General features: G+C 45.6%; 1 protein-coding gene and 1 pseudogene across 2 annotated transcripts in view; both read right to left on the reverse strand.

Moving 5' to 3' along the window:
- Nucleotides 1-20752, reverse strand: part of LOC135556712 (zinc finger protein 609-like) — a 648963-nt gene that overhangs the window by 277608 nt on the left and 350603 nt on the right. The gene's annotated exons all lie outside the window — the stretch shown is intronic.
- Nucleotides 1-20752, reverse strand: part of LOC135555203 (potassium/sodium hyperpolarization-activated cyclic nucleotide-gated channel 2-like) — a 66776-nt pseudogene that overhangs the window by 30163 nt on the left and 15861 nt on the right.

The raw sequence follows: 20752 nt of genomic DNA on the forward strand, positions 1-20752 counted from the left end.
GGATGTAGTTAGGTGATGAGTTAGGGGATGGATTTAGGTGATGGAGTTAAGGGATGTAGTTAGGTGATGGAGTTAGAGGATGGAGTTAGGGGATGGAGTTAAGGGATGTAGTTAGGTGATTGAGTTAGGGGATGGAGTTAGGTGATGGAGTCAGGGGATGGAGTTACGGGATGGAGTTAAGGGATGGAGTTAGGCGATGGAGTTAGGGGATGTAGTTAGGTGATGGAGTTAAGGGATGTAGTTAGGTGATGGTGTTAGGTGATGGAGTTAAGGGATGGAGTTAAGGGATGGAGTTAGGTGATGGAGTTAAGGAATGTGGTTAGGTGATGGAGTTAGGGGATGGAGTTAGATGGTGGAGTTAAGGGATGTAGTTATGTGATGGAGTTAGGGGATGGAGTTAGGTGATGGAGTTAGGGGATGGAGTTAGGGGATGGAGTTAGGTGATGGAGTTAAGGGATGTAGTTAGGTGATTGAGTTAGGGGATGGAGTTAGGTGATGGAGTTAAGGGATGTAGTTAAGGGATGGAGTTAGGTGATGGAGTTAAGGAATGTGGTTAGGTGATGGAGTTAGGGGATGGAGTTAGATGATGGAGTTAAGGGATGTAGTTAGGTGATGGAGTTAGGGGATGGAGTTAGGTGATGGAGTTAGGTGATGGAGTTAGGTGATGTAGTTAGGGGATGGAGTTACGGGATGCTTCGTCAATTACACCTCAATTACTACAGTCAGCACTTTGTGCAAATGCCACACACAGAGAATCTAAACTATATCAAAACACTTCATATCTGAACCAGTAATTTGTTATATCGGAACCAGTAACATATATATAATTGAACTTGTAAAGCAGCACATTGAAACTACAGTAGGTCTATGGTTAAGTGGTTACTATGACTGGGGATCATCATATTACAGTTGTTCTCAGTCGCTTTGGTGCATTTCTTAGATCAAAAGTGCAATTCTTGATACTACTTGTACAAATTCCAAATCATCTCGTCACTTGTGCACATCATTAAAGCAATTTCTTATTCCTTTGAACAAATTGCAATTGATAATGTACAAGTGTCAGCTTTTTTCCACATTATCAATTGCTCATGTCATGTTGATCAAAATATAGTAGATGGTTCTCTGTTGAATAGTCTTACCCCTCAAAACATCTAGGCATTAGTTCCTTGCATAAGCCATTACATGCAAAATTGTTGAACTATTGTCATAAACTGTCAAGCATAGTTTTACACATTTCTATTAGACCTTTTGTACAAAAACGTGAATTGATGAATCGTGCAGGTGAAATTGACCCTCAATCATGAAGGAATGTAAAAGTGTTAGTTCAATCATCAATCATCCAGTTGTCTAAATTGCTCAAAGGTGCATCTCATGAAGAATCAATTTGCAAGCATATATAGACAGACCACAACACAGAGTTGCAATTTTCCAATAATGGATGGACCAGGAAACGAACAGGGTCAACAGCCAAGAGGAGGAACAAGAGGAGCAAGGATGCGTGGTGGAAGGCAAAACAGAGGAAGAGGCAGAAGAGGACATAGGCGCATATCTGATGACATCGGACCACTATTGTAGACCATGTTGTCAATCATGGCCTTACAATGGCTGAGGCGGGTCGAAGGGTGCAGCCGAATATTGGGAGATCAACCGTGTCCTCAATAGTTCAAACGTTTCGAAGATAGAACAGGTGTGTCCACCAATGTACAGTGCACTGTTACTGTATATAAGCAGTATACTGTATACTTCCTACAATGCTTCATATTACAGTAGTCCACTTGTATTTCACAGCATACAGAATTATACTCTATACAGATACATACTGCACCTTGCATGCACCCACCTGTATGTTTTACAGTAAAATGTGTGTTCGCATAGTTTTAGTCTATGTGAAAGTGTGAGATGCATCACTGCATTGTTCCCCACATAGGACTGCAAGATGACCTCAAACCGGTGGCAGAGGACGCCTTTCCACACCTCAACAGGAGGAGGCTATTTGCACCATGGTCCGAGCAAACAAGACTCAGGGAAATACAAAGGACCATTATAGAAGACAACGATGTCTTTGAAAACATCCGTACGGTTAGCATCTCAACCATCGACAGGGTGCTGCATAGAAACCAGATGAGTATGAAACAGCTGTACCGTGTACCATTCCAAAGGAATGAGGACAGAGTTAAGGAGCTACGGTACCAGTATGTACAGGTAAAACATATATCTATGTAACTACTTTACAGCAACATTTCATAGTGATACATAGTACAGTAAGCATAAACTGCACACATTTCCATCGCCGTGGAAGGAACATGCAATATATGTACATTTTATGTCACTCTTCCTTACCAAAACAAATTCAACTGTGTGTTCTGGGATATAGCGTAAAATGGAGTTGGAATCAAGTGAACCCTCTCACAACTTTGTGTACGTGGATGAGGCTGGCTTCAGCCTGACCAAATGCAGAAGGCGGGGTCAGAATATCATCGGTCACAGAGCTACTGTGGATTTGCCAGGCCAATGGGGAGGAAATATCACCATGTGTGCTGCTATTTCGGAGCATGGTGTCCTAACCCATATCCCCCTTATAGGGCCATACAACACCCAGCATCTAAGTATGTGGTCATTTGTGATAATGTGAGTTTCCATCGATCAAACATCATAAGGCAATGGTTTGTGACCCACCCGAGGATGCTCATAGAATTCCTCCCACCTTATTCACCATTCCTTAACCCAATTGAGGAGTTATTTTCAGCATGGAGGTGGAAGGTGTACGATCGTCAGCCACACACACAGATGACCCTGCTGGCTGCAATGGATGCAGCATGTGAGGACATCACAGTAGACGCCTGCAGAGGATGGATAAGGCATTCCAAAAGATTCTTTCCACGTTGCATTGGAAGGGAAAATAACCGGTGTGATGTGGATGAGAATATGTGGGCCGACAGACAGGAACGTCTGGATGTGTAGAGACAGCACAACAGTGCTGCGGGCAAAGTTGTGCCTTAGGGGTGGTTTCCTGTGTTTCTTTCTAATTTAGTTTTTTTTCCCTTTGTGCCCCTTGGGTTGTCCAGTCTCTTTTAATCAATAACCCACATACAGTAATATGTAAATAGTACTGTTGAAATTGATATATGCCATAGAAGTGCAGCCTTGTGCATTTTCAATACAGTAGCTGTCATCCAAACTGCAGCCTAAGTTTACATCAGGTAATACTGTCAAAGTATACAGTTACATTGACAACATGTCTAAACATTTTGACGACCTTGTTCGTGAACAACGACTCAATGACTTATCATTCTGATGACACTGACATGATCATTGGCATGAATATGCTTTTGAGAGATGTACTAAGGATTTTTAGTGACTGACTAGCTTTAAGAAACATATCTATTGTATATTGCAGTTTGTACAAATTGTTCTGAGAAATGCACTTATTATTTTGCCCATGTTAGGGATGATGTGAGAAATGCAGCAAAGCGACTGAGAAAAGCTGTAAACCGTACAGCCTCTACAATGAATCGACAATGAATGAGAGAGCAGATCAATGCCTTCTGTCCAGGGTTGGGTCAATTCTTTTTCAATTCAGTCCATTCAATTAGTAAACTTCAATTTGGAATGTCAGTTTACTTCCAGAGTTGACTGAGTTGAAATGGAATTGATCCCAATCCTGCCTCCCAAGCCCTACCTCCTGGTGCCTCCCAAGCCCTACCTCCTGGTGCCTCCCAAGCCCTACCTCCTGGTGCCTCCCAAGCCCTACCTCCTGGTGCCTCCCAAGCCCTACCTCCTGGTGCCTCCCAAGCCCTACCTCCTGGTGCCTCCCAAGCCCTACCTCCTGGTGCCTCCCAAGCCCTACCTCCTGGTGCCTCCCAAGCCCTACCTCCTGGTGCCACCCAAGCCCTACCTCCTGGTGCCTCCCAAGCCCTACCTCCTCCTACCTCTCCTCTCCCTACCACCTCCTTCCTCCCTACCTCCCATCTCTCTATCTCCTTACCTCCTATCTCCCTACCCCCTCCTACCTCTTCCTCCTACTTCCCTACATCCTATCTCCCTACCTCCTTACCCACTAACTCCCTACCACCTACCTCCTTACCTCCCTACATCCTACCTCACTACATCCTACCTCCATACTCCTACCCATCCTACCTACTCCAAGTCTCACTCACCTCTTCCCACTGATGTATATATCTGATGAGCCTAGACAGCCGGAGCAACCTCAACAAACTCAAGATCTTCGTAAACCGCACGATTCTCAGCGCCCGGGCTGTCTTGTAGAAGTCTGAGTCGATCCTAGTCTCCACGATGAGGAAGATGTAATCTACTGGTATGGACGAGATGAAGTCCACCATGAACCAGCTCTTCAGATATTTGATCTTGATGGTCTGTGGGTCCAGGATGATCTCTGTGTTGTCCTCCTTGACGATGCCCGTCCGGAAGTTGAGGACCAGGTCGATGAGGAACAAGGTGTCTGATATGACGTTGAAGACTCTTCCAGGGGGAGTGTATATATCTGATGAAGAACGTGATGCCCACAGGTATGATGATGAGGTTCCCCACCATGAGGAACAGCATTATCAGGTCCCAGTAGAACCTAGAGAGAATAAAGAGCTTTAACAGTAGAACTGAGAGAGAACAAAGAGCTTTAACAGAAGAACCTAGAGAGAATAGAGAGCTTAACAGTAGGACCTAGCGAGAACAGAGAGCTTTAACTGTAGAACCTAGAGAGAACAGAGAGCTTTAACTGTAGAACCTAGAGAGAACAGAGAGCTTTAACTGTAGAACCTAGAGAGAACAGAGAGCTTTAACCATAGAACCTAGAGAGAACAGAGAGCTTTAACAGTAGGACCTAGCAAGAACAGAGAGCTTTAACTGTAGAACCTAGAGAGAACAGAGAGCTTTAACAGTAGAACCTAGAGAGAACAGAGAGCTTTAACAGTAGAACCTAGAGAGAACAGAGAGCTTTGACTGCAGAACCCAGAGAGAACAGAGAGCTTTAACTGTAGAACCTAGAGAGAACAGAGAGCTTTAATAGTATAACCTAGAGAGAATGGAGAGATTTAACCATAGAACCTAGAGAGAACAGAGAGCTTTAACTGTAGAACCTAGAGAGAACAGAGAGCTTTAACAGTAGAACCTAGAGAGAACAGAGAGCTTTGACTGCAGAACCCAGAGAGAACAGAGAGCTTTAACAGTAGGACCTAGCGAGAACAGAGAGCTTTAACTGTAGAACCTAGAGAGAACAGAGAGCTTTAACAGTAGAACCTAGAGAGAACAGAGAGCTTTAACAGTAGAACCTAGAGAGAACAGAGAGCTTTGACTGCAGAACCCAGAGAGAACAGAGAGCTTTAACTGTAGAACCTAGAGAGAACAGAGAGCTTTAATAGTATAACCTAGAGAGAATGGAGAGATTTAACCATAGAACCTAGAGAGAACAGAGAGCTTTAATAGTAGAACCTAGAGAGAACAGAGAGCTTTAACAGTATAACCTAGAGAGAACAGAGAGCTTTAACAGTAGAACCTAGAGAGAGGAACAGGGAGGAACCACATAGAGTTTAAACCTGGGAGAGAACATGGATGTTGATGAGGTTCCCCACCATGAGAAACAGCATGATAAGATCCCAGTAGAACCCAGAGAGAGCTTTAACAATAGAAGCTGAGAAAGCAACAGAGAGGAAACACAGAGATTTTAGAACATACGAGAAGACAGGGAGAACCCACAGAGATCTTAGAATCTGAGAGAGGACAGGGAGGAACTACAGAGATATTAGAACCTAAGAGAGGAACAGGGAGGAACTACAGAGATCTTAGAACCCAAGAGAGGAACTACAGAGATCTTAGAAGCTAAGAGAGGGACAGGGAGGAACTACAGAGATCTTGGAAGCTGAGAGATGACAGGATAGAACATAATGAATCAGAGAGAGAGTCTAAACAATCTCTACATGCCAACAAAATGTACTTTGTCAAAAATGGGTAAATTTACTGCTATTCTATTATTCTATTATTTTGTTGGATCATGTTGTACCCCAAAATGAGTTGGTGTTAGAGCTGCTAAGCTCATTAGAATGCATAAGAACACCTCTCCTTTAAAATGTATGTATTCTGGTTGGAACATGTGTAACCCAAAGAGAGTTGTCCAAAACACAGAGGTGTGTGGGTATTTGTGCGGCGTGTGTTCATGAGGCTGTGTGCAAGATGAGTGTTTGTTGTGTATTCCAGTCCAATCGTGTGTTTTAATTACACTAACCTGAGATTGATACACTCTCAGCCCAATATGGATTAGAGACAGAGCGAGAGAGACAGAGAGAGACAGAGCGAGAGAGACAGAGAGAGACAGAGCGAGAGAGAGAGAGAGACAGAGAGAGAGAGAGAGAGACAGAGAGAGAGAGAGAGAGAGAGAGAGACAGAGAGAGAGAGACAGAGAGAGACAGACAGACAGACAGACAGACAGACAGGGAGAGAGACAGGGAGAGAGAGAGAGAGAGACAGAGAGAGAGAGACAGAGAGAGAGACAGAGAGAGACAGAGAGAGAGAGAGAGACAGACAGACAGACAGACAGGGAGAGAGACAGACAGACAGGGAGACAGACAGGGAGAGAGACAGGGAGAGAGACAGGGAGAGAGACAGGGAGGGAGACGGGGAGAGAGACAGGGAGAGACAGAGAGAGAGATGGGTGCATGGTCAGCATTCTGAACCTGTGCTATGAGGGTGCATGCATTAGCCAAGTTCAGCTTCCACCTCTCTATAGGTTTACCACAGTGTAAGAGCAGAATATATCTTCTAAATGGGATCTCACTTTCACATGCTGATGATCACTGGTCATGAAAATATGATTAATTCATTAGTTCATACATTTTATAAAAAGTTATTTGAAATAACCGATGGGGTTAAAATAAACTAAGCTTTAATAGCTGTGATTGGATATTCAGTTCTACTGAAGTGGACAGCGTTGGAATCAGAAATCCAAAATTCAGCACCACATTACAGTGGACAGCGACCGTCAGACTCGCTGTACCAGACGGTCGTGGTGCTGAACTTCAGAATGCAGATGACGTCGCTGTCCACTTCAATGGTGCTGAGTCCCTGAAGATAAATCGTAACTATAACAACCTGGGATAAACACAGGTATCCCTAACCAAGACTCCCACAAAATATATACTAATCAATGCAAGACCGTATACTCTATAATAGGTAGTAAATCTGCAAATAATTGAAATAGACTTCTCTACACCAAACATCTTTCTACAGTCACCACCAGCAGTCTCTAATCAGATTTGTGCATCTCTTACAAATGAGGTTCCCCATGTGAGCAGTTCACCCTGCACTATCAGATCAAATATAAATAGCATCGCCATGTCTACCTTTGATAAGTCTCCAAGCAAAGTGCAACAAAAACAAATAGCCCACATTAGCCTAGGAAACAGGGTTCATGAAATACAGTGGTGGAAAAAGTACCTAATTATCATACTTGACTAAAAGTAAAGATACCGTGGTAGAAAATGACTCAAGTAAAAGTAAAAGTCACCCAGTAAAATACTACTCGAGTAAAAGTCTAGAAGTATATGGTTTTAAATATACTTAAGTATCAAAAGTAAATGTACTTGCTAAAATATACTTACGTATCAAAATAAAAGTACAAATAATTTCACGTTCCTCATATTAAGCAAACCGGACAGCATGGTTTTCGGATAGACATTTACGGATAGACAGGGGAACACTCCAACATTCAGACATCATTTACAAACAAAGCCTGTGTGTTTAGTGAGTCTGTCAGATCAGAGGCAGTAGAGATGACCAGGGATGTTCTCTGTTTAGTGAGTCTGCCAGATCAGAGGCAGTAGGGATGTTCTCTGTTTAGTGAGTCTGTCAGATCAGTGGGAGTAGAGATGATCTCTTGATTATACCTTTATTTAACTAGGCAAGTCAGTTAAGAACAAATTCTTCTTTTCAATGATGGCCTGGGAACAGTGGGTTAACTGCCTTGTTCAGGGGCAGAATGACATATTTTTACCTTGTCAGCTCGGAGATTCAATCTTGCAACTTTTCGGTTACTAGTCCAACGCTCTAACCACTAGGCTACCTGCCTCCCCATATGTGCGTGAATCGGAAGATTTTCCTGTCCTGCTACGCATTCAAAATATACTATGGCTACAGGTTCACCTGCCTCACCTAAAGCCCGTTCTGGTGGGAAGCTGCTATAGACCAAGTGCTAACAGTCAGTATCTGGATATCATGTGTGAAATGCTTGATAATGTGATATCAACAGAGAGGTATATATTTTCTGGGTGACTTAAATATTGACTGGCTTTCTTCAAGCTGCCCACTCAGGAAAAAGCTTCAAGCTGTAACCAATGCCTGCAACCTGGATCAGGTAGTCAGTCAACCTATCAGGGTAGTTACAAACAGCACAGGAATGAAATCATCCACATGTATTGATCACATCTACACTAATGCTACACAAATCTGCTCTAAAGCAGCATCCACATGCATCAGATGTATTGATCATAATATAATAGCCATATCTAATAAAACCAAAGGTTCCAAAGGCTGGTCCTAATATCGTGTATAAGAGGTCATAACAAGAGGTTTTGTAGTGATTCCTGTGTTGTTGATGTAAATTATATTTGATGGTCTGTGGTGTGTAATGAGGAGCAACCAGACGCTGCACTTGACACATTTATGAAATGTCTTATTCCAGTTACTAATAAGCATGAACCCATTAAGATAATGACTGTAAATACTGTTAAATCCCTGTGGATTGATGCACACAGCTGACTGTCAAACCTAATTGAGAAATTACGTGACTAAACTAAACAAAAAGAAGAAACTGTACTATGAAACTAAGATAAATTATATAAAGAATGATCGTAAAAAGCTTTTGGAGCTGAAATTACATTATGGGCAAAAAGGCAAACTCAGCTCCATCCTTCATTGAACCAGATGGCTCATTCAACACAAAACCCACTGATATTGCCAACTACTTTAATATACATATATTTTTCATTTTTCACAAATTCTGAACCTACACATTCATTCATAACTGACCAAATTATGAAAAAAAGCATTGGATTTGTCACACCATGACCTTTAATATCTGTTTTCTTTATATTTTGGTTAGGTCAGGGTGTGACGAGGGTGGGTATGCTAGTTTTTGTATTGTCTAGGGTTTTTGTATGTCTAGGGGTTTTGTAGGTCTCGGTATTTATATGTCTATGGTATTTATATGCCTTTTCCCCACACTCGCCCTGAGGTGCGTACCACCAGTGCCGGCACCACGCACCAGGCCTCCAGTGCGCCTCCAGAGTCCAGTACGTCATCTGCCTCCTCCTCGCACTCGCCCTGAGGTGCGTGTCTTCAGCCCGGTACCACCAGTGCCGGCACCACACACCAGGTATCCAGTGCGTCTCCCCAGTCCAGAGCTTCCGGCGACAGTTCCCAGTCCAGAGCTTCCGGAGACAGTTCCCAGTCCAGAGCTTCCAGCGACAGTTCCCAGTCCAGAGCTTCCGGCGACAGTACCCAGTCCAGAGCTTCCGGCGACAGTTCCCAGTCCAGAGCTTCCGGCGACAGTTCCCAGTCCAGAGCTTCCGGCGACAGTTCCCAGTCCAGAGCTTCCGGCGACAGTTCCCAGTCCAGAGCTTCCGGCGACAGTACCCAGTCCAGAGCTTCCGGCGACAGTACCCAGTCCAGAGCTTCCGGCGACAGTTCCCAGTCCAGAGCTTCCGGCGACAGTTCCCAGTCCAGAGCTTCCGGCGACAGTTCCCAGTCCAGAGCTTCCGGCGACAGTTCCCAGTCCAGAGCTTCCGGCGACAGTACCCAGTCCAGAGCTTCCGGCGACAGTTCCCAGTCCAGAGCTTCCGGCGACAGTCCCCAGTCCAGAGCTTCCGGCGACAGTTCCCAGTCCAGAGCTTCCGGCGACAGTTCCCAGTCCAGAGCTTCCGGCGACAGTCCCCAGTCCAGAGCTTCCGGCGACAGTACCCAGTCCAGAGCTTCCGGCGACAGTTCCCAGTCCAGAGCTTCCGGCAACGTTTCACAGTCCGAAACCTCCAACGACGGGCCACAGTCCGGGGTCTCCGGGGGAAGGCCCGGGGTCTCCAGCGATGATCCACAGTCCAGGCCTCCGGCGATGATCCACGGTCCGGTTTTACAAAGGCGGAGGGATCAGAGTAAGGAGGGGTGGCTGCCTCCAGAACCTGAGCCGCCACCGAGGGTAGATGCCCACCCTGACCCTCCCCTATAGGTTCAGGTTTGCAGCCGGGAGTCCGCACCTTTGGGGGGGGTACTGTCACGCTCTGACCTTTAATATCTCTGTTTTCTTTATATTTTGGTTAGGTCAGTGTGTGACGAGGGTGGGAATGCTAGTTTTTGTTTTGTCTAGGAGTTTTGTATGTCTAGGGGTTTTGTAGGTCTAGGTATTTATGTCTATGGTGGCCTGATATGGTTCCCAATCAGAGGCAGCTGTTTATCGTTGACTCTGATTGGGGATTATATTTAGGCGGCCATTTTCCCTTTTGTGTTTGTGGGTTCTTGTTCTATGTTTAGTTGCCTGTCTGCACTACTCATATTAGCCTCACGATTTGTTTTGTTATTTTGTTTGTTTGTTCAGTGTTTGTTCTTATAATAAAGAAGAATGTACGCTTACCACCCTGCGCCTTGGTCCGATCATTGTGACGAACGTGACAGAATTCCGTAAAGTGAGTGTGGAAGAGGTGAATAAATTATTGTCTATCAACAATGACAAGCCACCTGGGTCTGACAACTTGGATGGAGAATTACTGAGGATGATAGCGGACAATATTACCACTCCTATTTGCCATCCCTTCGATCTAAGTCTACAGGAAAGTGTGTGCCCTCAGGCCTGGACGGAAGTCATTCTGCTACCTAAGAATATTAAAGCACTATTTTCAACATTCTTTACAAGGAACTCTATTCTTGACTTGCTTTAACAGTCGACCAATCAGCTAACCCGTAGTAAACTTATGGGAAAACTAACATGATACAATGCTATTTCACAGTAAACAAATTAAAAACTGACTTTCAGCACGCTTATATGGCACTGAAAATATATATATATATAAAATATACACCACTTACACAAATGACTAATGGTTATGGCCGAAATAAATGGATAATTAGAAGCTTGTGGGATGTTATGTTACAACTACATAGAGACATGACAACATGGAACTCTATTCCACATCAGGTAACTGATGCAAGAAGTAGAATACGATTTTAAAAAAGGATAAAAAATACACCTTATGGAACCGCAGGGACCATGAAGAAAGACACACTCTACACACACACACGTACATTGTAATATTGTTGTATTTTACATTTTTTATTGTAGATATGGAGTGTTGTAATTATGTATGATCCCTTAATGTGTTTGGACCCCCAGGAAGAGTAGCTGCTACATTGGCAACAGGAACTAAAGGTGATCCATAATAAACCCCAGGAAAAGTAGCTGCTGCCTTGGCAACAGGAGCTAAAGGGGATTCATAATAAACCCCAGGAAGAGTAGCTACTGCCTTGGCAACAGGAACTAAATGGGATCCATAATAAACCCCAGGAAAAGTAGCTGCTGCCTTGGCAACAGGAACTAATGGAGATCCATAATAAATCCCAGGAAAAGAAGCTGCTGCCTTGGCAACAGGAACTAATGGGGATCCCATAATAAACCCCAGGAAAAGTAGCTGCTGCCTTAGCAACAGGAACTAATGGGGATCCATAATAAACCCCAGGAAGAGTAGCTGCTGCCTTGGCAACAGGATCTATTGGGGAGCCATAATAAACCCCAGGAGGAGTAGCTGCTGCCAAGGCAACAGGAACGAATGGGGATCCATAATAAACATCAGGCAGAGTAGCTGCTGCCTTGGCAACTGGAACTAATGGGGATCCATAATAAACCCCAGGAAAAGTAGCTGCTGCCTTGGCAACAGGAACTAAAGGGGATCCATAATAAACCCCAGGAAGAGTAGCTGCTGCCATGGCAACAGGAACTAAAGGGGATCCATAATAAACCCCAGGAAAAGTAGCTGCTGCATTGGCAACAGGAACTAAAGGGGATCCATAATAAACCCCAGGAAGAGTAGCTGCTGCCTTGGCAACAGGAACTAAATGGGATCCATAATAAATCCCAGGAAAAGTAGCTGCTGCCTTGGCAACAGGAACTAATGGGGATCCATAATAAACCCCAGGATGAAGAGCTGCTGCCTTGGCAACAGGAACAAAATGGGGATCCATAATAAACCCCAGGAGGAGTAGCTGCTGCCTTGGCAACCGGAACTAATGGGGATCCCATAACAAACCCCAGGAAAAGTAGCTGCTGCCTTAGCAACAGGAACTAATGGGGATCCATAATAAACCCCAGGAAGAGTAGCTGCTGCCTTAGCAACAGGAACTAATGGGGATCCATAATAAACCCCAGGAAGAGTAGCTGCTGCCTTGGCAACAGGATCTAATGGGGAGCCATAATAAACCCCAGGAGGAGTAGCTGCTGCCAAGGCAACAGGAACGAATGGGGATCCATAATAAACATCAGGCAGAGTAGCTGCTGCCTTGGCAACTGGAACTAATGGGGATCCATAATAAACCCCAGGAAAAGTAGCTGCTGCCTTGGCAACAGGAACTGGCAACAGGGGGATCCATAATAAACCCCAGGAAGAGTAGCTGCTGCCATGGCAACAGGAACTAAAGGGGATCCATAATAAACCCCAGGAAAAGTAGCTGCTGCATTGGCAACAGGAACTAAAGGGGATCCATAATAAACCCCAGGAAGAGTAGCTGCTGCCTTGGCAACAGGAACTAAATGGGATCCATAATAAATCCCAGGAAAAGTAGCTGCTGCCTTGGCAACAGGAACTAATGGGGATCCATAATAAACCCCAGGAAGAAGAGCTGCTGCCTTGGCAACAGGAACAAAATGGGGATCCATAATAAACCCCAGGAGGAGTAGCTGCTGCCTTGGCAACAGGAACTAATGGGGATCCATAATAAACCCCAGGAAAAGTAGCTGCTGCCTTAGCAACAGGAACTAATGGGGATCCATAATAAACCCCAGGAAGAGTAGCTGCTGCCTTGGCAACAGGAACTAATGGGGATCCATAATAAACCCCAGGAAGAGTAGCTGCTGCCTTGGCAACCGGAACTAATGGGGATCCCATAACAAACCCCAGGAAAAGTAGCTGCTGCCTTAGCAACAGGAACTAATGGGGATCCATAATAAACCCCAGGAAGAGTAGCTGCTGCCTTGGCAACAGGATCTAATGGGGAGCCATAATAAACCCCAGGAGGAGTAGCTGCTGCCAAGGCAACAGGAACGAATGGGGATCCATAATAAATCCCAGGAAAAGTAGCTGCTGCCAAGGCAACAGGAACGAATGGGGATCCATAATAAACATCAGGCAGAGTAGCTGCTGCCTTGGCAACTGGAACTAATGGGGATCCATAATAAACCCCAGGAAAAGTAGCTGCTGCCTTGGCAACAGGAACTAAAGGGGATTCATAATAAACCCCAGGAAGAGTAGCTGCTGCCATGGCAACAGGAACTAAAGGGGATCCATAATAAACCCCAGGAAAAGTAGCTGCTGCATTGGCAACAGGAACTAAAGGGGATCCATAATAAACCCCAGGAAGAGTAGCTGCTGCCTTGGCAACAGGAACTAAATGGGATCCATAATAAATCCCAGGAAAAGTAGCTGCTGCCTTGGCAACAGGAACTAATGGGGATCCATAATAAACCCCAGGAAGAAGAGCTGCTGCCTTGGCAACAGGAACAAAATGGGGATCCATAATAAACCCCAGGAGGAGTAGCTGCTGCCTTGGCAACAGGAACTAATGGGGATCCATAATAAACCCCAGGAAAAGTAGCTGCTGCCTTAGCAACAGGAACTAATGGGGATCCATAATAAACCCCAGGAAGAGTAGCTGCTGCCTTGGCAACAGGAACTAATGGGGATCCATAATAAACCCCAGGAAGAGTAGCTGCTGCCTTGGCAACCGGAACTAATGGGGATCCCATAACAAACCCCAGGAAAAGTAGCTGCTGCCTTAGCAACAGGAACTAATGGGGATCCATAATAAACCCCAGGAAGAGTAGCTGCTGCCTTGGCAACAGGATCTATTGGGGATCCATAATAAACCCCAGGCAGAGTAGCTGCTGCCTTGGCAACTGGAACTAATGGGGATCCATAATAAACCCCAGGAAAAGTAGCTGCTGCCTTGGCAACAGGAACTAAAGGGGATCCATAATAAACCCCAGGAAGAGTAGCTGCTGCCATGGCAACAGGAACTAAAGGGGATCCATAATAAACCCCAGGAAAAGTAGCTGCTGCATTGGCAACAGGAACTAAAGGGGATCCATAATAAACCCCAGGAAGAGTAGCTGCTGCCTTGGCAACAGGAACTAAATGGGATCCATAATAAATCCCAGGAAAAGTAGCTGCTGCCTTGGCAACAGGAACTAATGGGGATCCATAATAAACCCCAGGAAGAAGAGCTGCTGCCTTGGCAACAGGAACAAAATGGGGATCCATAATAAACCCCAGGAGGAGTAGCTGCTGCCTTAGCAACAGGAACTAATGGGGATCCATAATAAACCCCAGGAAAAGTAGCTGCTGCCTTGGCAACAGGAACTAATGGGGATCCATAATAAACCCCAGGAAGAGTAGCTGCTGCCTTGGCAACAGGAACTAATGGGGATCCATAATAAACCCCAGGAAAAGTAGCTGCTGCCTTAGCAACAGGAACTAATGGGGATCCATAATAAATCCCAGGAAAAGTAGCTGCTGCCTTGGCAACAGGAACTAATGGGGATCCATAATAAACCCCAGGAAAAGTAGCTGCTGCCTTAGCAACAGGAACTAATGGGGATCCATAATAAACCCCAGGAAGAGTAGCTGCTGCCTTGGCAACAGGAACTAATGGGGATCCATAATAAACCCCAGGAAGAGTAGCTGCTGCCTTGGCAACCGGAACTAATGGGGATCCCATAACAAACCCCAGGAAAAGTAGCTGCTGCCTTAGCAACAGGAACTAATGGGGATCCATAATAAAACCCAGGAAGAGTAGCTGCTGCCTTGGCAACAGGATCTAATGGGGAGCCATAATAAACCCCAGGAGGAGTAGCTGCTGCCAAGGCAACAGGAACGAATGGGGATCCATAATAAACATCAGGCAGAGTAGCTGCTGCCTTGGCAACTGGAACTAATGGGGATCCATAATAAACCCCAGGAAAAGTAGCTGCTGCCTTGGCAACAGGAACTAAAGGGGATCCATAATAAACCCCAGGAAGAGTAGCTGCTGCCATGGCAACAGGAACTAAAGGGGATCCATAATAAACCCCAGGAAAAGTAGCTGCTGCATTGGCAACAGGAACAAAAGGGGATCCATAATAAACCCCAGGAAAGTAGCTGCTGCCTTGGCAACAGGAACTAAATGGGATCCATAATAAATCCCAAAAGGATCCATAATAAAAGGAGGAGTAGCTGCTGCCTTGGCAACAGGAACTAATGGGGATCCATAATAAACCCCAGGAAGAAGTAGCTGCTGCCTTGGCAACAGGAACTAATGGGGATCCATAATAAACCCCAGGAAGAGTAGCTGCTGCCTTGGCAACAGGAACTAATGGGGATCCATAATAAACCCCAGGAAGAGTAGCTGCTGCCTTGGCAACCGGAACTAATGGGGATCCCATAACAAACCCCAGGAAAAGTAGCTGCTGCCTTAGCAACAGGAACTAATGGGGATCCATAATAAAACCCAGGAAGAGTAGCTGCTGCCTTGGCAACAGGATCTAATGGGGAGCCATAATAAACCCCAGGAAGAGTAGCTGCTGCCAAGGCAACAGGAATGAATGGGGATCCATAATAAACCCCAGGAAGAGTAGCTGCTGCCTTGGCAACAGGAACTAATGGGGATCCATAATAAACCCCAGGAAGAGTAGCTGCTGCCTTGGCAACAGGAACTAATGGGGATCAATAGTAAATACAATACAAATACAGTAAATAAACACATAGTGGTAGAGAAGAAGACAGATCCACTGGGTACAGAACTACTGAGGAGAATTCCAGTCCATTCATTCTATAGTAATACATTGACACAGGACCACAGACAGTGGCTTGCTAAAGTATTCACCCCCTTGGCATTTTTCCTATTCGGTTGCCTTACAACCTGGAATTAAAATAGATTTTTGGGAGGAGGGTTGTATCTTTTGATTTACACAACATGCCTACTACTTTGAAGATGCATAAATATTTTTTATTGTGAAACAAACAAGAAATAAGACAACAACAAAAATATAACTATCCCCCCCCCAAACAAAAGTCAACACTTTGTAGAGCCACCTTTTGCAGCAATTACAGCTGCAAGTTTCTTGGGGTATGTCTCTATAAGCTTGGCACATCTAGCCACTGGGATTTTTGCCCATTCTTCAAGGAAAAATTGCTCCAGCTCCTTCAAGTTGGGTCGGTTTCTGCTGGTGTACAGCAATCTTTAAGTCATACACCAGATTCTCTATTGGTTTGAGGTCTGGGCATTGACTAGGCCATTCCAAGACATTTAAATGTTTCCCCTTAAACCACTCGAGTGTTGCTTTAGCAGTAGGCTTAGGGTCATTGTCCTGTTGGAAGGTGAATCCCCATGCCAGTCTCAAATCTTAGGAAGACTGAAACATAGAAGCACTGAAAATTCCCTCAAGAATTTCCCTGTATTTTGCGCCATCCATCATTCCTTCAATTCTCACCAGTTTCCCAGTCCCTGCCGATGAAGAACATCCCCACAGCATGATGCTGCCACTACCATGCTTCACTGTGGGGATGCTGTTCTCGGGGTGATGAGAGGGGTTTGGCTAGCGCCAGACATAGCGTTTTCCTTGATGGCCAAAAAGCTAAATTTTAGTCTCATCTGAACAGAGTACCTTCTTCCATATGTTTGGGGAGTCTCACACATGCCTTTTGGCGAACACCAAACGTGCATACTCATTTTTTTCTTTAAGCAATGGCTTTTTTTCTGGCCACTTCCGTAAAGCCCAGCTCTGTGGAGTGTATGGTTTAAAATGGTCCTATGGACAGATACTCCAATCTCCACTGTGGAGTTTTGCAGCTCCTTCAGGGTCATCTTTGGTCTCTTTGTTTCCTCTCTGATTAATGCCCTCCTTGCCTGGTCTGTGAGTTTTGGTGGGCGGCCCTCCCTTGGCAGGTTTGTTGTGGTGCCATATTCTTTCCATTTTTTAATAATGGATTTAATGGTGCTCCGTGGGATGTTCAAAGTTTCAGATGTTGTTTTAACCCAACCCTGATCTGTACTTCTCCCCAACTTTGTCCCTGACCTGTTTGGAGAGCTTATTGGTCTTCATGGCTCCGCTTGCTTGGTGGTGCCCCTTGCTGAGTGGTGTTGCAGACACTGGGGCCTTTCAGAACAGGTGTATATATACTGAGATCATGTGACAGATCAGAGACTTAGATTGCACACAGGTGGACTTTATTTAAATAATTATGTGACTTCTGAAGGTAATTGGTTGCACCAGATCTTATTTTTTATTTTATTTTTATTTCACCTTTATTTAACCAGGTAGGCTAGTAGAGAACACGTTCTCATTTCTCAACTGCAACCTGGCCAAGATAAAAGCAAAGCAGTGTGACACAGACAACAACACAGACTTATACAAGTCAATGACACAGTAGAAAAAAATAAAGTCTATATACAGTGTGTGCAAAAGGCATGAGGAGGTAGGCAATAAATAGGCCATAGGAAAGAATAATTACAATTTAGCAGATTAACACTGGAGTGATAAATGAGCAGATGATGATGTGCAAGTAGAGATACTGGTGTGCAAAAGAGCAGAAAATAAAATAAAAACAATATGGGGATGAGGTAAGTAGATTGGGTGGGCTATTTACAGATGGACTATGTACAGCTGCAGCGATCGGTTAGCTGCTCAGATAGCTGATGTTTAAAGTTGGTGAGATAAATAAAAAAATCGCAATTCGTTCCGGTCACTGGCAGCAGAGAACTGGAAGGAAAGGCGGCCAAAAGAGGTGTTGGCTTTGGGGATGATCAGCTGGAACGTGTGCTTCCATTTAGGGGCTTCATAGCAAAGGGGGTGAACACATATGCACGCACCACTTTTCAGTTAAAAATAATAATAATAATAATTTTGAAACAAATTATTGTTTTCTTTTCCCTTTACCAATTTGGACTATTTTGTGTATGTCCATTACATGAAATAAAAATAAAAAATCAATATAAATTACAAGTTGTAATGCAAGAAAATAGGAAAAACACAAAGGTGGGCGAATACTTTTGCAAGGCACTATACAGTACATAGCTAGTTTATAATAAAACTATATTATAGTTCAAATCTACTGTAGTCACTTACATGAGAAGAGAACAGAACCGCTCACCTGAAATAACAACACTTTGATGACAGGGTAGGGAGGGGGAGGGGAGGGGGGAGGGAGGGAGGGAGGTGAGAGGGGTAGGGAGGGGAAGGGAGGTAGGGAGGGGAAGGGAGGGGAAGGGAGGGAAGGGAAAGGAGGGGGAAGGGAGGGAAGGGAGGGGGAAGGGAGGGGAAGGGAGGGGAAGGGAGGGGAAGGGAGGGGAAGGGAGGGGAAGGGAGGGGAAGGGAGGGGAAGGGGAGGGGAAGGGAGGAAGGGAGGGAAGGGAGGGAAGGGAGGGGAAGGAAGGGCAGGGAGGGGAAGGGAGGGGAAGGGAGGGGAGGGAGGGGAAGGGAGGGGAAGGGAGGGAAGGGAGGGAAGGGAGGGAGGGGAAGGGAGGGGTAGGGAGGGGGCAGGGAAGGGAGGGAAGGGAGGGAAGGGAGGGGAAGGGAGGGGAAGGGAGGGGAAGGGAGGGAAGGGAGGGAACATTTGTTACTATCATCTCTCTGCTGTTTCTCTGCTAAACAAAGCATTTGCATTCTACTAGCTAACTGTTCATCTGCCATCTCCAGGGGAAGGGAGGGAAGGGAGGGGAAGGGAGGGGAAGGGATCCCTCTCTCTCCTCCATCTCTCTCTCTCCATCCCACTCTCTCTCCATCCCACTCTCTCTCCATCCCTCTCTCTCTCTTCATCCCTCTCTCTCTCCATCCCACTCTCTCTTGCCATCCTACTCTCTCTCTCTCCATCCTACTCTCTCTCCATCCCATTCTCTCTCTCCATCCCCTCTCTCTCTCCATAGGGACTCTCTCCATCCCATTCTCTCTCTCCATCCCTCTCTCTCCATCCCCCTCTCTCTCTCTCTCTCTCTCCATCCCTCTCTCTCTCTCCATCCTACTCTTCTCTCCAACCTCTCTCTCTCCATTCTCTCTCCATCCATCTCCATCCCATCTCTCTCCATCCTACTCTCTCTCTCCATCCACTCTCTCCTCCAACCCATTCTCTCTCTCCATCCCATTCTCATCTCTCCATCCCATTCTCTCTCTCTCCCTCTCCATCCCTCTCTCTCTCCATCCCATTCTCTCTCTCCATCCCACTCTCTCTCTCCATCCCACTCTCTCTCTCCATCCCACTCTCTCTCTCCATCCCACGCTCTCTCTCCATCACATTCTCTCTCCATCACATTCTCTCTCTCTATCACTCTCTCTCTCCATCCCTCTCTCTATCTACATCCCACCTCATCCCACTCTCTCTCTCCATCCTACTCTCTTTCTCCATCCTACTCTCTCTCTCAATCATTCTCTCTCTCCATCCTACTCTCTCTCTCCATCCCATTCTCTCTCTCCATCCCTCTCTCTCCATCCCCCTCTCTCTCTCCATCCCATTCTCTCTCTCCATCCCTCTCTCTCTCCATCCCCCCCTCTCTCCCTATCCCTCTCTCTCGCCATCCTACTCTTTCTCTCCATCCTACTCTCTCTCTCCATCCTACTCTCTCTCCATTCTACTCTCTCTCTCCATCCTACTCTCTCTCTCCATCCCATTCTCTCTCTCCATCCATCCCTCTCTCTCTCCATCCCACTCTCTCTCGCCATCCCTCTCTCTCCATCCTATTCTCTATCTCCATCCCATTCTCTCTCTCTATCTCATTCTCTCTCTCTCCATCCCACTCTCTCTCCATCACATTCTCTCTCTCTATCACTCTCTCTCTCCATCCCATTCTCTCTCTCTCCATCCCATCCTCTCTCTCTATCACTCTCTCTCCAACCCATTCTCTCTCCATCCATTCTCTCTCTCCATTCCATTCTCTCTCTCTCCATCCCTCTCTCTCTCTCTCCATCCCACTCTCTCTTCATCCCATTCTCTCCATCCCACTCTCTCTCTCCATCCCATTCTCTCTCTCTAACCCATTCTCTCTCCATCCTATTCTCTATCTCCTTCCCATTCTCTCTCCATCACATTCTCTCTCTCTATCACTCTCTCTCTCCATCTCATTCTCTCTCTCCATCCCATCCTCTCTCTCTCTATCACTCTCTCTCCAACCCATTCTCTCTCCATCCATTCTCTCTCTCCATCCCACTCTCTCTCCATCACATTCTCTCTCTCTATCACTCTCTCTCTCCATCCCATTCTATCTCTCCATCCCATCCTCTCTCTCTATCACTCTCTCTCCAACCCATTCTCTCTCCATCCATTCGCTCTCTCTCCATCCCATTCTCTCTCAATCCCTCTCTCTCTCAATCCCATTATCTCTTTCATCCCTCTCTCTCTCTCCATCCCACTCTCTCTCCAACCCATTCTCTCTCTCTATCACTCTCTCTCTCCATCCCATTCTCTCTCTCTATCACTCTCTCTCTCCAGCCCATTCTCTCTCTCCATCTCTCTCTCTCTCTCTACCA

Source organism: Oncorhynchus masou, chromosome 15, assembly GCF_036934945.1.
Source record: "Oncorhynchus masou masou isolate Uvic2021 chromosome 15, UVic_Omas_1.1, whole genome shotgun sequence".
NCBI classification, from domain to species: Eukaryota; Metazoa; Chordata; class Actinopteri; order Salmoniformes; family Salmonidae; genus Oncorhynchus; species Oncorhynchus masou.